This window comes from Gracilinanus agilis, chromosome 2, assembly GCF_016433145.1.
Source record: "Gracilinanus agilis isolate LMUSP501 chromosome 2, AgileGrace, whole genome shotgun sequence".
Classification (NCBI taxonomy): Eukaryota; Metazoa; Chordata; class Mammalia; order Didelphimorphia; family Didelphidae; genus Gracilinanus; species Gracilinanus agilis.
The window spans coordinates 430,826,000-430,845,800 of NC_058131.1; the positions used below are offsets into that span (position 1 = coordinate 430,826,000).

At 35.8% G+C, this 19,801-nt stretch overlaps 1 pseudogene; it reads left to right on the plus strand.

Moving 5' to 3' along the window:
* Positions 1–331: 331 nt before the first annotated feature.
* On the plus strand, positions 332–951 carry LOC123233900 (annotated as a pseudogene).
* The last annotated feature ends 18,850 nt before the right edge of the window (positions 952–19,801 follow it).

Sequence of the window (19,801 nt, forward strand, 5' to 3'; positions counted from 1 at the left end):
GATCTCAGAATTGTTTTAATTTGCATTTCTCTAATTAATAGCAATTTAAAGCATTTTTTCATATGACTAAAGATAGATTTAATTTCTTTATCTAAGAATTGCTTATTCATATCCTTTGACAATTTGCCATTTGGAGAATGCTTTGTATTCTTATAAATTTGGTCCAGTTTTCTATTTATTTGAGAAATAAGGCTTTTGTTAGAGACATTTGCTACAAAGATTTTCTTCCCTAGCTTCTTATTTGCCTTTTAATCTTGGTTGCATTGATTTTGTTTGTGTAAAAAACCTTTTTAACTTAATGTAACCAGAGTTATCTATTTTACATCTCATAATGTGCTCTGTGTCTTATTTTGAACTAAATTCTTCCTTTATCCATAGGTCTGACAACACTGTATACTAGTGTGACAATATTTGGGTGCCTGTGTTTCTGGACTAAGAGCAAACCATCTCTCTCATGTCTGTGGGCTTCCTACTAGAAAAGCCAGATGAGATTGTGGTATTGGAGAGGCCCCAGGAAAAGCTCATTGATAAAACACTTTGTTTCCAATGTGGCCTGAAACGACCTGGACTATCTCAACATGAATATATTGCTAGGAACCTTTGATAAGCACATCTCTGCTGTGGAAGCCCTTAGTCTTTATAAGCCCTTAGCAGCTATGTTGGTTATTACATTCTAAGCAATATCTGTGGGTGATTCAGGAGAGAACTAACCTTTTGCAAAAAGACAGGGCTGTGAGTGACTGGAATTGTGGAGTATATAAGTGGTTTCATTTGTCAACATTGTTCATAGAACACTAAAATTTTCTCTAAAAAAGATGGAGAACTGGCTAGGCATGCAAAAGTCCCCTCCTGGGCTATATGTCCCTGAATCCTCAGCTCACAAAAAGTTTAGAAGAAGGCCAGGATTCCCTAAAAGCCCTGCATTTATTTTTATCACTCAGAAGATCCTGAATGGGACACTGGCTCAGACCTCCTAATGAAGGCACCTCAGGTTCCTGCTTACTGTGCTTCCTTTTTTGCTGCTGTTGGATACAACTCTTTGCTTAAAAGACTTGTAACCAGAAGAATTTCACAGAGCAAAAGTCTCTAAAGAAACTTCCCAGATCATTCAGAAGCCCTCTGCAAAAGAGTCTGTCATTTCTGCAATTCTCTGCTATTAAAATAGGCTTCCTAAGAACCAGGAGTATTGGCTTCCCTACCCCACTCCTCAGGAGCAGGTCATGCCCTGGCATGCTTCAACTCAGATTGGGCTTATATGGATTCACATGGGTTAACGGTCACAAGATTTTAGATGTTTTTAACAAGACAGACCATGGAGGGTGTGCTGTCTTTAGTAAAGATGTAGCTAACTGCAGAGACGTCCCTACATAATGACATAGGCATCATCCTCTCTACCTCTGGTATTAAGAATATATGAACATCTTTTCTAGGCTCTGGTTGCAAAGTTCTTACTACTAAGTGATACAGTTGGGTTACTTCCTTTTTCAGATGTGTATTACCTCACCATTAAGTCTATATAACTTGGAAGTATAAGAAGTCTAAAGAAATGTATCTCTAATCCCATTGTATCATAATCTTGATGTCAATTGATGAAGATTTCCTCACTGTTAAACATACCTCATATGTTTTATGTTTTATGATTTTATTTATTTATTTAACTTTAAGAAATTTTAATAACAAATTTCTAATAAATTCCATATAAATTATATGAGAATGAGATGGAGGAAAATGGACAATTAACAATCTTAACCATAAATGTGAGTGGGATGAAGTATATGAACAGAGTATAGCAGAATGGATTAAAAAGCAGCATCCAAAAATGTTATATAAAGAAATATTTGTTTTCCAAAGTTTTTCCAAAGTTTTCCAAAGTTATATCATCTATATTGTCTCCCTCCCTCCTCCTGGAGCTGACTGTTTTATGATTCTAAAAGATCCCACAATTAAGGAAATTCCCCAGTTCCCATCAAAAAGCAAAAAACAAATCAGAATGCTAGAGGGAAAAGATGGGAAATGAAATGAGCAAAATGGGGAAAAAAAGCATTGCAAAAAAAAAAATTACCAGCTCAGAAGAAGAAATGTAAAACCTCACCCAAGGGGAAAAAAAACTCTCTAAAAATTAAAATTGATCAAATAGACACTAATAACCTAATAAGACAAATAGAAATATTAAAACAGTGAAAAGACTGAAAAAGCAAGAGAAAATGCAAAGTATCTTGTAGCAAAAAACAATTAAACTTCAAAGCAGATTGAGGAGAGATAATTTAATCATTAATAAAATACCTGAAAATCATAAGGGGGGAACATAGATATAATATTTTAAGAAATCACTTTTTAAAACTGCCTAACTCTCTTAGAACCAGAGAGCACAGTAGACATAGAAAATGTCTTCCATTTCCTGGGAGAAATCCCCAAATGAAAATTACTGTATTCAAAATTCAGAGCTTCCAGGTCAAAGACAAAAAATATAATTAAAAATAAAAAATTCAAGCCACATTCAATATCAAATATAGTTTAGCAGCCACCACCATAAAGAACTAGAGAGTTGGAATAAATATCACAGAATGTAAAAGATAGTGGTTTACAATTAATAATAACTTATTCAACAAAACTGAGTAGAATCTTGAAGAGAAAAAAGATATTTAAAAAAAAAAGATATTTAATGAAATAGGGGACTTCCAACCATTCCTGATGAAAAAACTAGAACTAAGTAGAAACCATGAAAAACAAACACAGGCACCAAAAGAAACATTAAATATTAAAAATGAAAAAATAAGCATAAGGGACTACAAGGATAAGCTATTCACATTTAATATGAGAAAATACATGTATTCCCCCATCATACATAAGGAATCATAAAAAGAAGTCTAGATAGAGGGCCTGGAACTGGTTCTATTGTTTTAATGATCTCATTGGAAGAAGAGTGGTGAAAAAATATATTAGGCCAGGAAAAGAGAGAAAAAAAAAAGATAGGGAAATTATCTCACATAACTGGGATGTGCAAGTAGAAGTCAATAAAACAGGAAGGAAAGAGGGGTGGAGCAGACAACATTTTAACCTCTTATCTAAACTGGTCAAAAGAGGGAGGAATACATACACAAACAAATATGTTTTTAGTTGGAAACAGAAATAGATTCTCAAGAGGAGAAAAGGAGAAAAGGGGCAAATAGAGGGAAGGTAGATTAAGGGAAAAATTAGTCTTAAGAAAAGAAGTTTTAATGAAAGATGGTGGAATTTTAAGAGGATCTTAAAAGAAAAGAAAGGATAGAAAATATGTTATTAGGCTCTGAGTGAGGGGAAGAGAAAAGGAACAGGTGAACACAATTAGATAATATGAACTTAGAGCACTAGAGCTGAGCTCACTTATTGTGTCTGATTACTTTATTCTTCAGTATGAAGAGGAATAGGAACCAAAGATAAGAAAATATATGAGAATGGGATGGAGGAAAATAGACAATTAACAATCATAAACATAACTGTGAGTGGGACGAACAAACTCATACAGAGTATAGCATAATGGATTAAAAAGCAGCATCCAAAAATATGTTACATAGAGAAATATTTGAATAAGAAAAATGCACACAGAATTCAAATAAGGGACTGAAGCAAAATCTATTACACTTCAGCTGAAGCAGAAAAGGTAGGGGTAACAATCATAATCTCTTATAAGGCAACAGCAAAAATAGACTTAATTAAAAAAGATTTTAAAAGGACATTTTGTTTTGCTGAAAGACACCAAATATAATGAATTCATATAAATATTAATCATATGTACACCAAATAGCATAGGATCTAAACACTTTCAAGAAAAGTTAAATGAATTTTAAAGAGAAATAGAGAACAAAATTATAACTGGGAGACCCCAATTAATTCTTCTCAGACTTTGCTAAATCTAAAGAAAAAATAAACCAAAAAAAGCAAAGGTCCTAAATAGGTTCAGCATAAATAAACAAAAAAGGGGTCTGTAAAAGGATCTGAAAAGGATCTGAAAAGTGAAGGATGTGAAAAGAATTTTAGAAAAGTTAGACATAACAGGGTTCAGGAGATTGTTAAATGGGAATAGAAAGACATATACATAGTTCTTAGTTTTGTATTGTACCTTCATAAAAAGTTTATCATATTTTAGGACTTTAAAAATGTCAAAAGCAAATGCAGAAAAGCTAAAAATTAGATGCATCTTTTATGAACCAATAAGGGAAAATTTATATCTCTAAATATATTCATCAGCAAAAAAGACAAAGAGCAATTCAATTAATTGAGCATGCAACTAAAAACAATTTGGTAAATAAATTAAAGGCTTCAATAAATCATCAAAATGAAAATCTTGAAAATCAAAGAAGATAATTAACAAAATTGAAAGTAAAAAAACAATGAATTGATAAATAAAATGAGGAGCTATTCTTTAAACACATACACAAAACACACACACACACACACACACACACACAAAGCCATTAGTTAAATTGATTTTTAAAAAGAAAGAAGAAAACCAAATTCTCAGCATCAACAATGAAAAAAGGTGAATTTGCAACCAATGAAGAAGAAATAAATGAAATTATTAGGAAAGTTTTCAACTAAATGTGTGTCAAGTAAAATGAAAATATAAATGAAGTTAATAAATATTTACAAAAATGCAAAATGCCTACATTATCAGGACAAGAAATAAAAGGTTTAAATAACACAATCTTTTTTGTTAATTTATTTTTAAATATTTTTCCATGGTTACATGATTCATGTTCTCTTTCTCCCCTCTTCCCCCTTCTCCTGGAACTGACAAGTAATTCCACTGGGATATACATGTTAAATAACACAATCTTATAAAAAGTAATTCAAAAAGCCATAAATAAATCCTCCCTGCTCAAAAAACAAAACAAAACCCTTGAACAAGATGGACTTAAAAGCAAATTCTATCAAACATTCAAAGAAAATGAACTCTAATATTACATAAATGGTTTTTTTTTTAAAAAAAGGAAAAGGAGGTGCCTACCAAATTCTTTCTATGATATAAATATGGTCTTGATACCTATACCAAAGAGTGTCAAAACAGAAGAGAGAAATGTGGAACAATATCCCCAATGAATTTTGTTGCAAATATATTATTTATTTATTTTGTAACCCTTATTTTCCATCTTAGAAAATGTATATTGGTTCCAAGGCAGAAGAGCAGTAAGGCTAGGCAATGGGGATTAAGTAACTTGCCCGGGGTCATATATCTGGGAAGTATATGAGGCCAAATTTGAACCCAGAACCTCTTGTCTCTAAGCCTGGTTCTCAATCCACTGAATCTCTTAGCTGTCCAATATGTTACAAAGATTTTAAAGAAACTATGAGCAAGAAAACTATAGCAACATATCAAAAAGATCATACACTATGACCAGTTTGTTCTTATACTAGGAATGTAGTTCTGTTTCACTCTCAAAACAAATATAAGCATAAGTGACCATATTAATAACAAGAAAAACAAAAATCATATGACTATATCAATGATATATAAAAAAATTTGGTAAGATAAAATACCCACTCCTATTTTTTTTAAAACACACTAGAAAGCATAGGAACAAATGAGTCTTAATATGACAACGTATATCTATCTCAAAACAAGAGAATGGGTGAGCAGAGACAAGATGGCAGAGAGGCAATAACCCAGATGAACTATCCTGATATTCCCCTCCAAATAACTTTAAAATAATGCCTTGAATCAAATTCTGGAGTAGCAGGCCAACAAAAGGTTAGGGAGAGACATTTTTCCAGCCCAAGACAACTTAGGAAGTCAACAAGAATACTGTGGAACCAGTCAGGATCACACAAGATTTAGTAGCTTCCATATTAAAGGATTTTGTACCATTTCAAAGCAATTAGAACTTGTACATATTGAGTTTGTTATCATATTCATCAAAGAGACCCTGATCCATGGGAAGTCTTTCCCATTACTGAAAAGGAAACTCTTCTCCAGCCAGAAGACCTTCATCACTCAGATTGTGGACTTCTATTTTTAAATGGGGCTTTTACTCCTTTTGCTTTGGTCACTTGTAATCTTGGATGTTGAAAAGCTCCAAGGCCATTTTCCTTTACCCAAGAAAAACCAAATTAGTCTTAAATTCAATATATTGCTAAAATTAGAGCCCAATTCATTAAAAGTTGGAGTTTCTAAAAGGAGAAAAGTCTTGATGCTACTCTAGATTTGGATAACATAGATAATTGTGTTAATACTTTTCTTTTCTCTAATATTATTAAAGGAGACCTGTTTATATGTGCCAAAGCCATTCTTCACAATTGATACTAAAGACCGTAAACCCCTATGTTTCCCCAATCAACCTTACATCCAGTGGATCTAGCTGGGTTCAGTTGGATTAAGTCTGGGACTAATAATATAAAATATGATAGTTCTTGACAAAAACCCTATGGTAGACACAAACTTTCACCTTCTGAAGTCTCATGGAGTATTTTTGCAAAACAAAATTGGTTAGGGGGCTCATTTTCTACTTGAATTGTCTCCTGGAATTTTCTCTAGTTTTTAGGGCTGATGGTGTGTTCCTCCATATGTCTAATTAATGGTTCTTGAGCCTAAAAAAAGCCTGGTATAATCAGTAGGATTGTTGATGTTCCATTGGAGGTCTAGTAATGAATCAACCCCATCCCCTGCCAGAGCTTTTAATGGCAGTTCTCTTCCTGGGGGAGAAGAAGGTTTCCATCAGGTCAACTATGTGCCTCAGGTGAAATTATAACCCCCTAAAGATAATCTGAAATTGGGTTATAACCACTTCTGGATCTTTGTCAAATTTGGGAGTATCCCTCCTCTAGGTATCAGAGAGACTGAAAAGCTGATGATTATAAATTGTGACCATCTGGCCAGACTATGCTAAATTATGTACAAGTAGAAGAAGAAGAAGAAGAAGAAGAAGAAGAAGAAGAAGAAGAAGAAGAAGAAGAAGAAGAAGAAGAAGAAGAAGAAGAAGAAGAAGAAGAAAATACCAGTTCTGAGGTTCAAGGGAAATTAAATCTCCAATAAATTCAATTAATTAATCCAATTAATTCAGGAGGACAATAGAATGATGATGCAGAGGGTGGGCAGGGCAAGGCATCAGTAGCAGAAAAAGTAATAGCCAGTGAGGTTGCAAAAGGAGCAGCAGAGGGAGCAGGCAGGATAAACTAGAGAAGAGCTACCTGTAGGTTTGTCAGGCATATGCTGTCAGAAAGGGCAGCCTAGCAAAACTAATAATCCATATGGCTTAGATGTTTATTTCCTATGGCTAGTCTTAAGTCTTTTAATTTAAAATACTCTAAGGAACTGGTTTTAGTTCTAAACAAATTGTCAGTGAGACTCTCAAAGTTTTAGAACAAATTTCACATAACCTAATTGCATGCTTCTTCATCATTCCCAGAACTACTAGAAGCTAAATAATTGAAGACATATTAATTTCTCACTGGTAGGCTGAGCTAATAGAATAAAAATGATAATACTGCCTAAATTAATTTACTTATTCAGTGGTATACCAAACTATGGTACTGAAGGATTACTTTATAAAATTAGGAAAAATAATGATAACAAAGAGTCAGACATGACTAAAGTGACTAAACAATAACAATAAAATGTATCTGGAGGAGAAAAAAATTCAAGATTGTCAAGAGAAATAAAGGGTAAAGGTGGGGGAAATGGGAAGAAAGAGGGCCTAGAAGAACCAGATGTCACATTATACTATAAAGCAATAATCAACCAAACTATTTGGCACTAATTAAGAAAGAGAGATATGGATCTGTGAAACAGATTAAATATACAATATATAGAAATAAACAAGCACAGTAGCCTGTGTTAAATCCTGGCTACAGGGGTAAGAACTCACTATTCAACAAAACAATTGGTAAAGATAGAAAGCAGTTTGGAAGAAACTATATATATATATATATATATATATATGTATATGTGCCAACATCTTGCAACATACACCAAGATAAATGCTAAATGGGTACATAACTTAGACATAAAAGATGACATAAACAAATTAGAGGAGAAAAGAAAACATTACACTGCCAATACATGGATAGGGGAAGAATCCATGACTGAACAAGAAATAGAAAGCACCAGGCAAGGTAAAATGGACATTTTAATTTATTTTATAAAAAGTTTAAAGTTTTGAACAAACAAAATCAATGCAGCTAAATTAGAAGGGAAGAAGGTACCTGGGTTGGTGGGGGGAGGAGTGGAAATCTTTGCAACAAGTTTCTCTGATAAAGCTCTAATTTCTAAGATATATAAGGAATGGATCCAACTTTATAAGAATAAGATCCTTTGAGACAGCTAAGTGGCTCAGTGGATAGAAAGCCAGGCCTGGAGACAAGATGTCCTGGGTTCAAATATGGCCTCACGTACTTCTTAGCTGTGTAACCCTGGGCAAGTCACTTAATTCCGGTTGCCTAGAATCACTCTTCCGCCTTGGAATCCATATTTAGTATTGATTCCAAGATAGATGGTAAGTTTAAAAAAAAAGTTCCATTTTCCTAATAATAAATGGTCAAAAGGATATGAATAGGAAGTTTTCAAAAGCTCTTCATACGAAAAAAGGCTCTAAACCACTAATAATTAAATAAATGTATATTAAAACAACTCTGAGGTTCTGTGGCACATCCCCAGATTGGCAAAAAGAGAAAAAAAGGGGGGAAATGACAAATGCTGGAGATGCTGTAGGAAAGGAGGTACATTAATACACTATCAATGGAGTTGTGAACTTGTCCAAACACTTCAGAAAGCAATTTGGATCTATGTCCCAAAAGCCATTAAATTGTCTTTGACCTGACAATACTACTTAGGTCCATTCCTCAGAGAGATAAAAAAAAGAGGAAAAAGATACATGTGCACAAAAATATTTATAGCAGCTATTCATAGTGGCAGAAGATTTGAAATTGAGGGGGTGCCCATCAATTGAGAAATGACCAAACAAATATGAGTGAGATACTTTAAGAAATGATAAAAGGGACAGTTTCATAGAAGTCTTCTGAGAAGACTTTTATGCACTGAAGCAGAGTGAAGTGAGCAGAGGCAAAAGAATAATTTATACAATAACAAAATTGTAAAGACAATCAGCTTTGAAAGATTTAGGGACTCTGATCATCATGATGTCCAGTCAAGGTTCCAGAGGACTTATGATGAATTAGGCTATCTACCTCCTGATAGTGAAGTAATGGATGCAAGAGTTCAAATTGAGACATCATTTGAGCAGGAGGGAGGCATAGTTAATGTGGGAAATTTGTTTGACTCTACATTTTTATAACAGAATTTTTCTTGCTTTCTCAATTGATAGAGGGAAGAACACTACTATCTGGTGTGTATCCCAAAGACATACAAAAATGGGAACAGTCCTAGTACAAAAATATTTATAGCAGGTCTTTTTGTGGTGGCAAAGAATTGGAAGTTAAGATGATGTTCATCAATTGGGGCATGGCTGAACAAATTATGGTATGTAATGGTGATGGAATACTATTGTGCTCTGAGAAATGATGAACAGGATGATTTCAGAAGAAGTTGGAAAGACCTATATGAACTGATTCAGAGTGAAATAAACAGAACCTGGAGAACTCTGTACATAGTCACAGCAATATTGTGGAATAATCAACTGTGATTGACTTAGCTACTTTCAGCAATACACTGATCCAGGATAATTCTGAAGGACTAAGAATGCTATCTACCTCTAAAATTATGCTATCCACTTCTAAAGAACTGTTGGAGTAGGAATGCAGATCAAAGGATATTTTTTCACTTTAGTATATTTGTGTTTTTATTTTAGGGTTTTGGTATAAGAGTATTCTCTTACAATAATGGTCAATATGGAAGTAAGTTTTGTATGGTAATACATGCATAATCTAGGTCAAATTGCTTAACATCTCTGGGAGTGAGGAGGGAAGAGAGAGGGAGGGAATTTGGTTCTTACAGTTTCGAAAAATGTATGTTAAAGATGGTTAGTACATATAATTGGGAAAATAAAACATGAAAAAAACTTTTTTTAATTGATGGGGGAAGGGAGGTGGAAAGGAAAGAAGACAGATTTTTCAATTGAAATAAATTTCATTAAAAAAATAAAAGTTATAGATGACCTTGGTGAGGGCAATTGCCATCCTGAATAAAACATGTATTCTTTCAAAAAAGAATTAATTTGGTCCTGTTTCTAAGAATATTCATATTCTTAGACAGGTAGCATACTGTCATGAAAGAAGACCAAGCTGGATTCTAGGCCTCACTCAAGACCTGGAACTCAAGTCATTCTGTCTTATTTAATATTAGTTTCACTATCTGAAATATAGTATTTTGGTCCCCAACTTGACTCTTTCTCATAGGAGTGTTGTAAGGATCACATGAAAAGGTAAATCTAAAACATGCTTTCAGAAAAACACAAAATAAAGAAGTGAGGAATTAACATTGAATCTGGACTTCCCTTGTTGGGGTTGGCTTAAACTGAAGTTCAATATTCTCTTGATATCCAAAAGTTCTCTTTTTCCTGTCCAAAAAAAATACTTTTCCTATATTGAACAATACTGAGTTTGCCCATTTGTCCCAAGAACACAGAGACTAGTTCTTCAGAGATGCTTGAAAAAAGATGCTACTTATGGTCAGCCAAACTGCCATTCCAGGATAAGGGAGGAAGATAAGAGAGATGGGTGTTCCTTCAACAGAATTTGTGTCTGGAATTAATCTAATAAAATCAACAAACTTTTATTATGTGTGCTCTCCTATGTGCCAGGAACTGGGCTAAGCACTATAATTAGTAAAAAGGAAAACAGTCCCTACCCGCAAGAAGCTTTTAATCTAAAGGGAAAGTGGGAGTGGTAGGCACGGGACATCAAGAAGTACCTAGCATAGGGGATCATATTCTGTGGAGGTGAAACCAGGCAGAGCAGCAGATACAAAGTGGAGTGAAAACCTCTGTGGTCTGGACTGGTCTTTGAAAGGGAGGAAGTTGATTCATCAGCACCAGTAACTGCTATCAGGCTGAGGGATCTGCCCTCAGTGTTGAGGTCTCCTGGGCCAGGAGAGTAGCAGAAAAGGCTGAGAGTTAGGATTTATTTCTTTAGATCATAATCTCCTTCCTCTGAAAAAAAAAACCCAACTAAAAACAACTTACATTTCCTAAGAAATGAGAAGGATAAAAAGAAGGAATGTTGATATGGGGGAGGCTGCTGCTCTGCTGGGGAAAGCCAGAACCTGAATGGCTGTGGTGGTTGTGGCTTAATCCTGATTCTTCCCTACACTAGTTGTAAGGCTTTCAGTAAGGTATTTGAACTCTGTCCTTTGGTTTTCTTCATTATCACAGACAGAATGACATTTGAAACCCACTTGTCTAAACAGTGTGGTTTAAATGCCAGAAGAAGAGTGTCTTGGATCTCTGGGAAAATCAATTCCAGTTTTAATAGCAATGATGCTTGGGTGATTTGAAAGACATCTTCATCACAGTGGATTGAGGTTCTTAGCATCTTCTTCGGTCTGAGACTTTAGCTAATTTGAATCCACTTCTCTGGGGACTTCCCTTCATCAGAGTTTGAGTTGGGTTAGCTGTAGGGGTGAGGAGACCTTAGTCAAAGAGGTATGTGAAGAGGCTGGGTGTGTTCTGGAGCAGAATAGTCAAGAAGACTTTTGGAGGATAGCCAAAGAAATTAGGCAAGTCAACTTAACAGTGGACCAAGGAGCAAACTAACACCAGGCTAGAATGTTTGTGGTCAGCCCTAGGTTCTGAAAGCACTAGAGAAGGATTCAAGTAGGAGGTAGGGTAGAAAAGAAAGCATTCCTGATTCCTGGTGTAGTTACAAGGGACAATCTTCCATTCTTTTTTTTATTTTAATTTTTAATCTTTATTTTACTCCAAAAAAATAATAGATTTATATGTTTTCCAAAATTACATGATTCATGTTCTCTGCCTCCCCTCTTCTTTCCCCCCTTCCAGAGTTGACAAGCAATTCCACTGGGTTATACATGTATTATCTCTCAAAACATATTTCCATATTATTCATTTTTGTAAGAGAATAATCTTAAAAACCCAAATCAAACACAAGTGGCAAATCATATGTTTTCACCTTCACAATCTTCCATTCTTATAGGATTTAGTGTTGGAAGTGGCTTTGGACATCAGCTAGTCTAACTTCCTCATTTGACAACTGTGAAACTTTCTATGTGAGGCCCATAGAAAGGAGCTGATTGCCAGTGTAGAAGATCACAATGAATAAAAATCATTGAAAAAAAAAGGAAAAGGGGAAAGCTAGGTGGCTCAATAGATGGAGAATCAGGCCTGGAGAGGAGAAATCCTGGGTTCAAATCTGGCCTCAGACATTTCATGGCTATGTGGCCCTGGGCAAGTCACCTAAACCCCATTGCCTATGCTTTACCACACTTTTGCCTAGGAACTGATACTTAGTATTGATTTTAAGACAGAATATAAGGGTTTTTAAAAGGAAAAAAAAAAAAAAGAAAAAACTCCAAAATTTCTTTTTTTTTCTTTTTTTTAAATTATGGATTTAATATGAGCTGTTTGATATACAAAAAAAGACAAAAAAATTATGTTAAATGAGAATTCCTGTTATACTTCTTAAAAGTGTATATTACATAAATGTAACCCAGTAGAATTGCATGTCAACTCCTGGAGGGGAGAGGGAAGAGAGGAGGGAAACAATATGAATCATGTAACCTTGGAAAACTTTTGTGTAAATTTGTTACTGGAATAAAATAAAGAAAATTAAAAAAAAATAAAAGTATATATTAAATTTAACATGGTAGTAACAAAATTGCCCTGCTCATCTTTGTCTTCTTTGCTGCAGAATTTTCAAACATCTCTCAGCCTGCTGAGCAAGAAAGAAAATGTGATGTGTTTTAAGTTCACTTTCAGGAAAAAAAAAAAAAAAGGAACTTCTTTGAATTTTCATGACACAATTTCAGAACCATGGTTATTGGACCTTAGTGTTTTAGTCCACTAGAGGGCTAATTACTGCTCTTATGTGGTCTAAGAGATGAGACCAAAGATAAAGGCATGACAGTTTATATCATTACTTCTTTGTTCTGGGTATCCCAAACCTAACCACTCTCTCATTCCCACCCAAACTAATCAATAAGAGGAAAATCTAAGAGCATACCATCAAAGACTGTGAGCCTTTCCTTGTTGCTAAGCCTGTTCACAGTATATATAGTTTGTATAAAACCTGGGTTTTCCGGTAGCCACAACCAATAACCACAATGCCTCACTTTGAGTTTCTTTTCCCCCCAAACCTTCTTTAGTCTTTACTTTCTGTTTAAGCGGACTGTGGGAGTAAAGACAGTCAGATCCAGAGACAAAAAAACCCAATCCCAACTCTGAGGTGATGCAGGCTTAGCTGCCTGAGTGAGGCTAAGGAATATCTAGCAGAAACTTTAAAAGGGGCCTTCACTTTTGGGGTAAGGGCATCACCACACCCCCTATCATGGTCAATTGACTATCCAGCATACTAGACTCTGTAGAGAACTCACAGAAGTTAAGGTTGAAAGAATGTCACAAATGACCCACAATTCCCAGGATCAAACAATTGATCAGGTGGCCAACTCAGCCAAGTTAGATCTTATTCACATTAACTGATCAGTAAATATGTTCTTATTAAGTGCCTACTACGGGTCAGGCACTGTGCTAGGTGCTAGGAAGTTTTTAAAAATGAGAGAATCTCTTCCCTTACGGAGCCTACTAAGGAAATATAATACATATCAAGAAATAGTGGCCAATGGGGCAGATACGTGGGGCAGCTCAGTGGATGGAGAGCCAGGCCTGGAGATGACAGTTCAAATCTGGCCTCAGAAATGTCCTAGCTGTGTGACCCTGGGCAAGCCACTTAACCCCAATTGCCCAATTCTTCTGCCTTGGAATCAATATATAACATTGATTCTAAGACAGAAGGAAAGGTGATTTTTGTTTGTTTGTTTGTTTTTGTTTTTTTAAAGTAGTGGCCAAGAAAGAACTTTGGTTTGGACATTCACAGAGATTGTGAATGGAGCCACAGAGCAGCAAATAGTCATAAAATGACATCCATAGAATATCTGAGCTAGAAGGAACCTTCAGAATAATTTTATCTAATTCCCTCATTCTATAATTTGGAAGACTGCAGTCCAAAGAAGGAAGGACCTTGTCCAAGGTGATATAGACTGAATGAGTTTATAGTACATTCCAGACCAGAACCTGGGTCGCCTAATTCCAAGTCCAACTTTCCACCAGATCAGGGGTGAGAGTGACAACATGCTTTGTTATTTTCCCAGTTCATTTTAGGAAAGTAGTATTGTCAAATCAAAAGAACACCACAAAGGTGTCCCGGGCATAGAATTTGTAGGCACATAAACCAAGGGATTGACTAAAGATATGGGACTTCATAGAATCTCAGAATAACAGAGATAGAGGAACTTCAGAAGTCATTTAGTTCAATGCAACTGCATTCAAATAAGAATCCTCTCCAGCTTCCCTGACAAAGATATCCAAGAATAGGAAACTCACCTTCAAAGATGGCCTCTTCTCCCTCTAGTTGTTACTAAATTGTCTTTAAATAAAGCCTTAACATGGATCTCCGCAATTCCCTTTTTCCTCTCTTCCACCTTCCCATTGCTCTAATTTTTATGTTTATGGGTCAGAAAGAATCAATAATCCTCGTTCCATGTGAAAGCCCTTCAGATACTTAATGATAGCTACCATCTCTCCCCTAAGTCTTCTCTAAATATCTCCAGTCCTTCAAAATGTTCTCCTGGTGTGGCATATTCTTTAACTTCCTCCTCATCCCAATTGTCCTCCTTTGGAATATTCTGGTTTGGGGCTAGAATCAGGAACTTTGCAGTTTCAGACACTGATGATCCTTCCCTGCAGGATCTAAAGCTTGGCTCAAGGGGCCCTACAAGCCCCAGTTCCCTTTGCTATTCTGAGCTCCAGCTAGTTAGACTTGATTATTGCAAACCTGAAATACCTAATTATCAGCAGCCTGGCTAGGCCCCAAATAATACTCCTTGGGGAGCCTTTGAAGCTCTTTAAAGGAATCGTTTCTTTAATGTCAGCATATGAGGGGATCAGAATGAGGGAGACTGAGGAGAGAGGAGAAGGCCATGGGATAAAAAAATGACTGGAGCCAAAATAGGAATTTAAAGTCTTATCCAGAACAGACTTAAAGAGTCAAGGAGTTTGTGTTTTTGTCTTACTCTGCCCCTTTCTAGCTTGGTGTTTTGGGACAAGTTCCATTACCTTTTCTGGGCCTCAGTTTGCTGAGCTGTCAAATGGGGACAATCAAGCCTGGCCAGGCTATGGGGCTATTTTAAGGATCAAAGGAAATAGTAGATCCCTGTAAAAGGGCTTGGAGAAGTTAGAGTGGATTATTATTCTCTCTTCACACATACAAATGGCCAATACCATACAGTTGTGAAATCTGTAACCTTCCATCTCTGCCTACTGATCAGTACCATTATTGGTTGGGAACTGAGCTCTCTGAAGGTCAACCTGAAAGTCTAGAAGAACATACTTTTCTTCCTGGGAAGATGAACATACTTATAGCCTTTGAACATAATAATTATAATATTAACCACAACAATCTCTTACCCAAGAATAGTGCTATGCAGTTTACTGGTCAATTGGCAGTTTCCAAAAGCACTTTTCCATCTCCACAATAGCCCTATAAGGTGAGTAGGATCAGGATAATTCCCTTTATTTTACAAATGAGGAAACTTAGATTCAGATGAGGTAAATGACAACCAAAGTTGATTTATCTGTTTTGGGTACCCTTCAAACATTTATATCCTATCTGGTCCCTACATTCCTCCTTCTCATAAGCTATCGTGTATCTAGTATAATCAGTCAGCCTATAAATGAATCAGTCAAAAATCATGGCAATACAAATACAAAGAATGAAACAATCTACTCACAAAGAGCTTAAGTTATATAAGAAGCACCTAGGAGGCTCAAAAGCCTGACCTAAAGCAAGGTCAGATTTGTTCAAATCCAAATTGTGACCTTTTGGCAAGTCATTTGACTTCTATCTGCCTCAGTTTTCTCATCTGTAAAATGGAGATAATAATAGCACCAACTCCGAAGGTTGTTGTGAGTGCTTTGCAAACCTTAAAGCATTATAAATACTAGCTACTATTATCAGAGAGAGAGAGAGAGATTATTTAAACATATAACAATAAATACAAGGGAGTCAGATAAGAGGGCCCTAGTGCTTGAGGGAATCAATTAAGACTTCATGTAGATGGCTGTATCTTGAGATAATAGTGGGATTATATGAGGCAGAGGTGAGGAGGAGGAGTATTCCAAGAGAAAGGAGGTTGGAATATGTGAGGAATAAAGTGGTCAGTTTGGCTGAATTGTAGAGAATGGGAAAGGAAGTAATATACAAGAAGACCGGAAAGATAAGTTGAAGGAAAGTTATGAAAGGCATTAAAATCTAAACAGAGTAGTTTATATTTTATCCTAGAGGCAACAGGGAGATACTGAAGCTTCTTAAGTAAAAAAGAGCCATAGCTAGAGCTGAAAATCATTTCAGCAACTAAGTGGAGGACACACTAAAGTGGAAAAAGACTTAGGCCTGGAAGTCCAGTGAGAGAATATTGCAATAATCAATGCCTAAACTAAAATAATGGCTGTGCAAATATCAAGAAGGGGTCATTTGCAAAAGATATCATGAAGTAATAAATGACAAGATTTGACGATTTATTAAATACACGGGATGCATGAGAATGAAGAATCAAGGATGGCATCAAGATAATGAACCTAAGAGATTAGAAGAAAGGTGCTTTCAACAGAATAAAAGAAGTTTGGATGAGGGGTGGTTTTTAGGGGAAAAGATAATAAGTTCTGTTTGGGATATAGGTATTAAATTAGAGATGCCTATGGGACATTTAGTTAAGGTGGGACTGTAGCTCACAAAAAAGACTAGGACTCTCTCTCTCTCTCTGTATGTGTATATACATATATATATATATATGTATATATACATATATATATACGGATATGTATATCTGTATAGATACATATACACATATATGTGAGTCATCTACTTAGAGATGATATTTAAACCTGCAGAAGCTAACAAAACTCTATGTGTGTTATAGAGTCACAGACACATACACACACAGAGAGAAAGAAAGACAGACAAGTAAGACAGGTGGGAAGACAGAGAGAGGGAAGAAGGGCCAAGACAGAACTTTGAAGAACCCACCGATAAGGAACATAATATGGATAATGAGCCAACAAAGGAAACTGATAAGGAGCTATCAGACAAGTAGGTGGAAAAGTAGGAGAGAGTAGCATCATGAAATCCTATGGAGGAAAGAACATCTACAAGGTGGTCAACAGTGTTAAAAGCTGCTTGAGGGTAATACCATAAGTGAGCTGGGGGAACATAGAATAGTTTACCTGTCAGATCTATGAAGAAGGGAGGAATTTAGGACCAAACAAGAGATAGAGAACATTACAGGATGTAAAATGAACAACTTTGATTATATTAAATTTAAGAAGTTTGGTTCAAACAAAACCAATATAACCAAGATTAGAAGAGAAACAAATTGAGGGAAAATTTTTATTGCAGATTTCTCTGATAAAGGTCTTGTTTCTCAAATATGTAGAGAACTAAGTCAAATTTATAAAGAACACAAGTCATTTCCCAAGCAGTTTTCAGATGAAGAAATCAAAACTATCAATAATCATATGAAAAAATGTTCTAAATCCCTCTTGATTAGAGAAACACAAATTAAAACAACTTTGGGGTACTGCCTCAAACCTATCAGATTGGCCAATATGACAGCAAAGGATAGTCATAAATGTTGGCTGGGGGTATGACAAAATTGGGATACTAATGCATTACTGATGGAGTTGTGAACTAATTCAACCAATTCTAGAGAGCAATTTGGAACTATGCCCAAAGGGCTATAAAACAATGCATACCCATTTGATCCTACTACTAGGTCTGCATCCCAAAGAGGTCCAAAGGGAGGGGAAAGGACCTATTTGTACAAAATTATAGCTGTTTTTTTTTGTGGTGGCAAAGAATTGGAAATTGAAGGGATATCCATCAATGGGGAAATGGTTGAACAAATTGTGGTACAAGATGGTGATGGAATACAATTGTGCTCTAAGGAATGATAAACAGGATGATTTCAGAAAGAACTGGAAAGACCTACATAAACTGATACAAAGTGAAATGAGCAGAACCAAGAAAACATTAATCACAATAACACCAATATTGTAGAATGATCAACTGTGATAGATAGTTATCAGTAATACAATGATCCAGGAAAATTCTGAGAAACTTAAGACAGAGAATGCTATCCACCTCCAGAGAAAGAATTGTTGGAATTAAAATGCAGACCAAAACATGCAATTTTTCACTTCCGTTTATTTGTTTGGGTTGGGGGTGGGGAGGACGAGGGTTGGTTTTATATTATTATTCTTTTACAAAAATGGTCAATATGGAAATATGTTTTGCATGATAATACCAGCTCAGAGAGAGGAAGACAATTTGGATCATATAACTTCAGAAACACATATGGAAATTTGTTATTGCATGTTATTGGTAAAATAAAATATCTTTATAATAATAAAAAAAAAGCTACAGAAAGAGACTTAGCAATTTGGGTGACTTTCATTGGTTTACCTGCCCTATATTTTAAGCCCCTGGCAGACTTTTTTACTACATTGAAGGGCTTCTGGATTTGGAATGAGAGGAATAGTTTAAACCCCATTTCTGCTACTTACTGTGTGACCTTGGGTAAGCAAACTCCTTCATCAATTTAGGCCTTAGTTTGCTTAGCTGTAAAATGAGGAGATTGGGTTAGATGACCTCTAAGATCCCTTCTCAGGCTAAAGATATTATTTGATGATGATACAGTAAGATTTGATAAGCCTTAAGGAGATTCTTGTCTCCAAAGAGACTTCTTTTTCCTAGGGCACTCTTGAACTCTGAATTATCTTGGAACTGAATTCCCCAGGACTTCAGATCCCTAGTTGCTGTTTCTTGAATTCTATGGCCCTTTCCTAGCCCCTATCACAAGAGAATGAATACCTGGTCATTTCTGGGTACCTGCTTTGTCCTTTGACCCTGCTCTATATCAGGCTTTCCTGTGTAGAAATGTGAGGTAGAAGAGAAGGGGTAGAAGACAGAGTCAGGTTTCCTGGATCCTGGGTTTAAAACACTACTCCTAGTTTTGTCCTCCCTTCTAGATGGCTTCATTTTCAAATATCAGTCCCACCAGGGAGCTTGTCCTGCCTATCAATCACTTGAATTCAGCAAGCGTTCATGATGTGTGGCACTATGGGCAAGCCCCAGTGATACAAATATGGAAAATTCTATCAGCCCTGACTTTAAGGAACTTATAATCTAGCAAGGATGAAGGAAACATAGACAAATAAGTACATATTACATGAGAGATTGAGCTGAATACAGAGGAGAGGCCCAAGCAAGGGATTCTTAGAAATGTAAGAGCAGGAGATGATTTTCAGCTAGAGAGGTCAAGGAAAGCTTCATGGAGTAGGCAGCATCTGAATTGAGTCTTTAAGGAAGATTTAAAAATTTTTTAAATTTATTTTATTATTTCATTGGAAATATTTCAGGGACAGCTAGATGACTCAGTAGATAGAGCCTGGGGATGGGAGGTACTTGGTTCAAATCTGACCTCAGCTATTTTCTAGTTGTGTGACCCTTGACAAATCTTGGAATTTAATTTTGATACTTAATATTGATTCTAAGACAGAAGGGGTCAGGGTGATGGAGGAAGGAAGGAAGGAAGGAAGGAAGGAAGGAAGGAAGGAAGGAAGGAAGGAAGGAAGGAAGGAAGGAA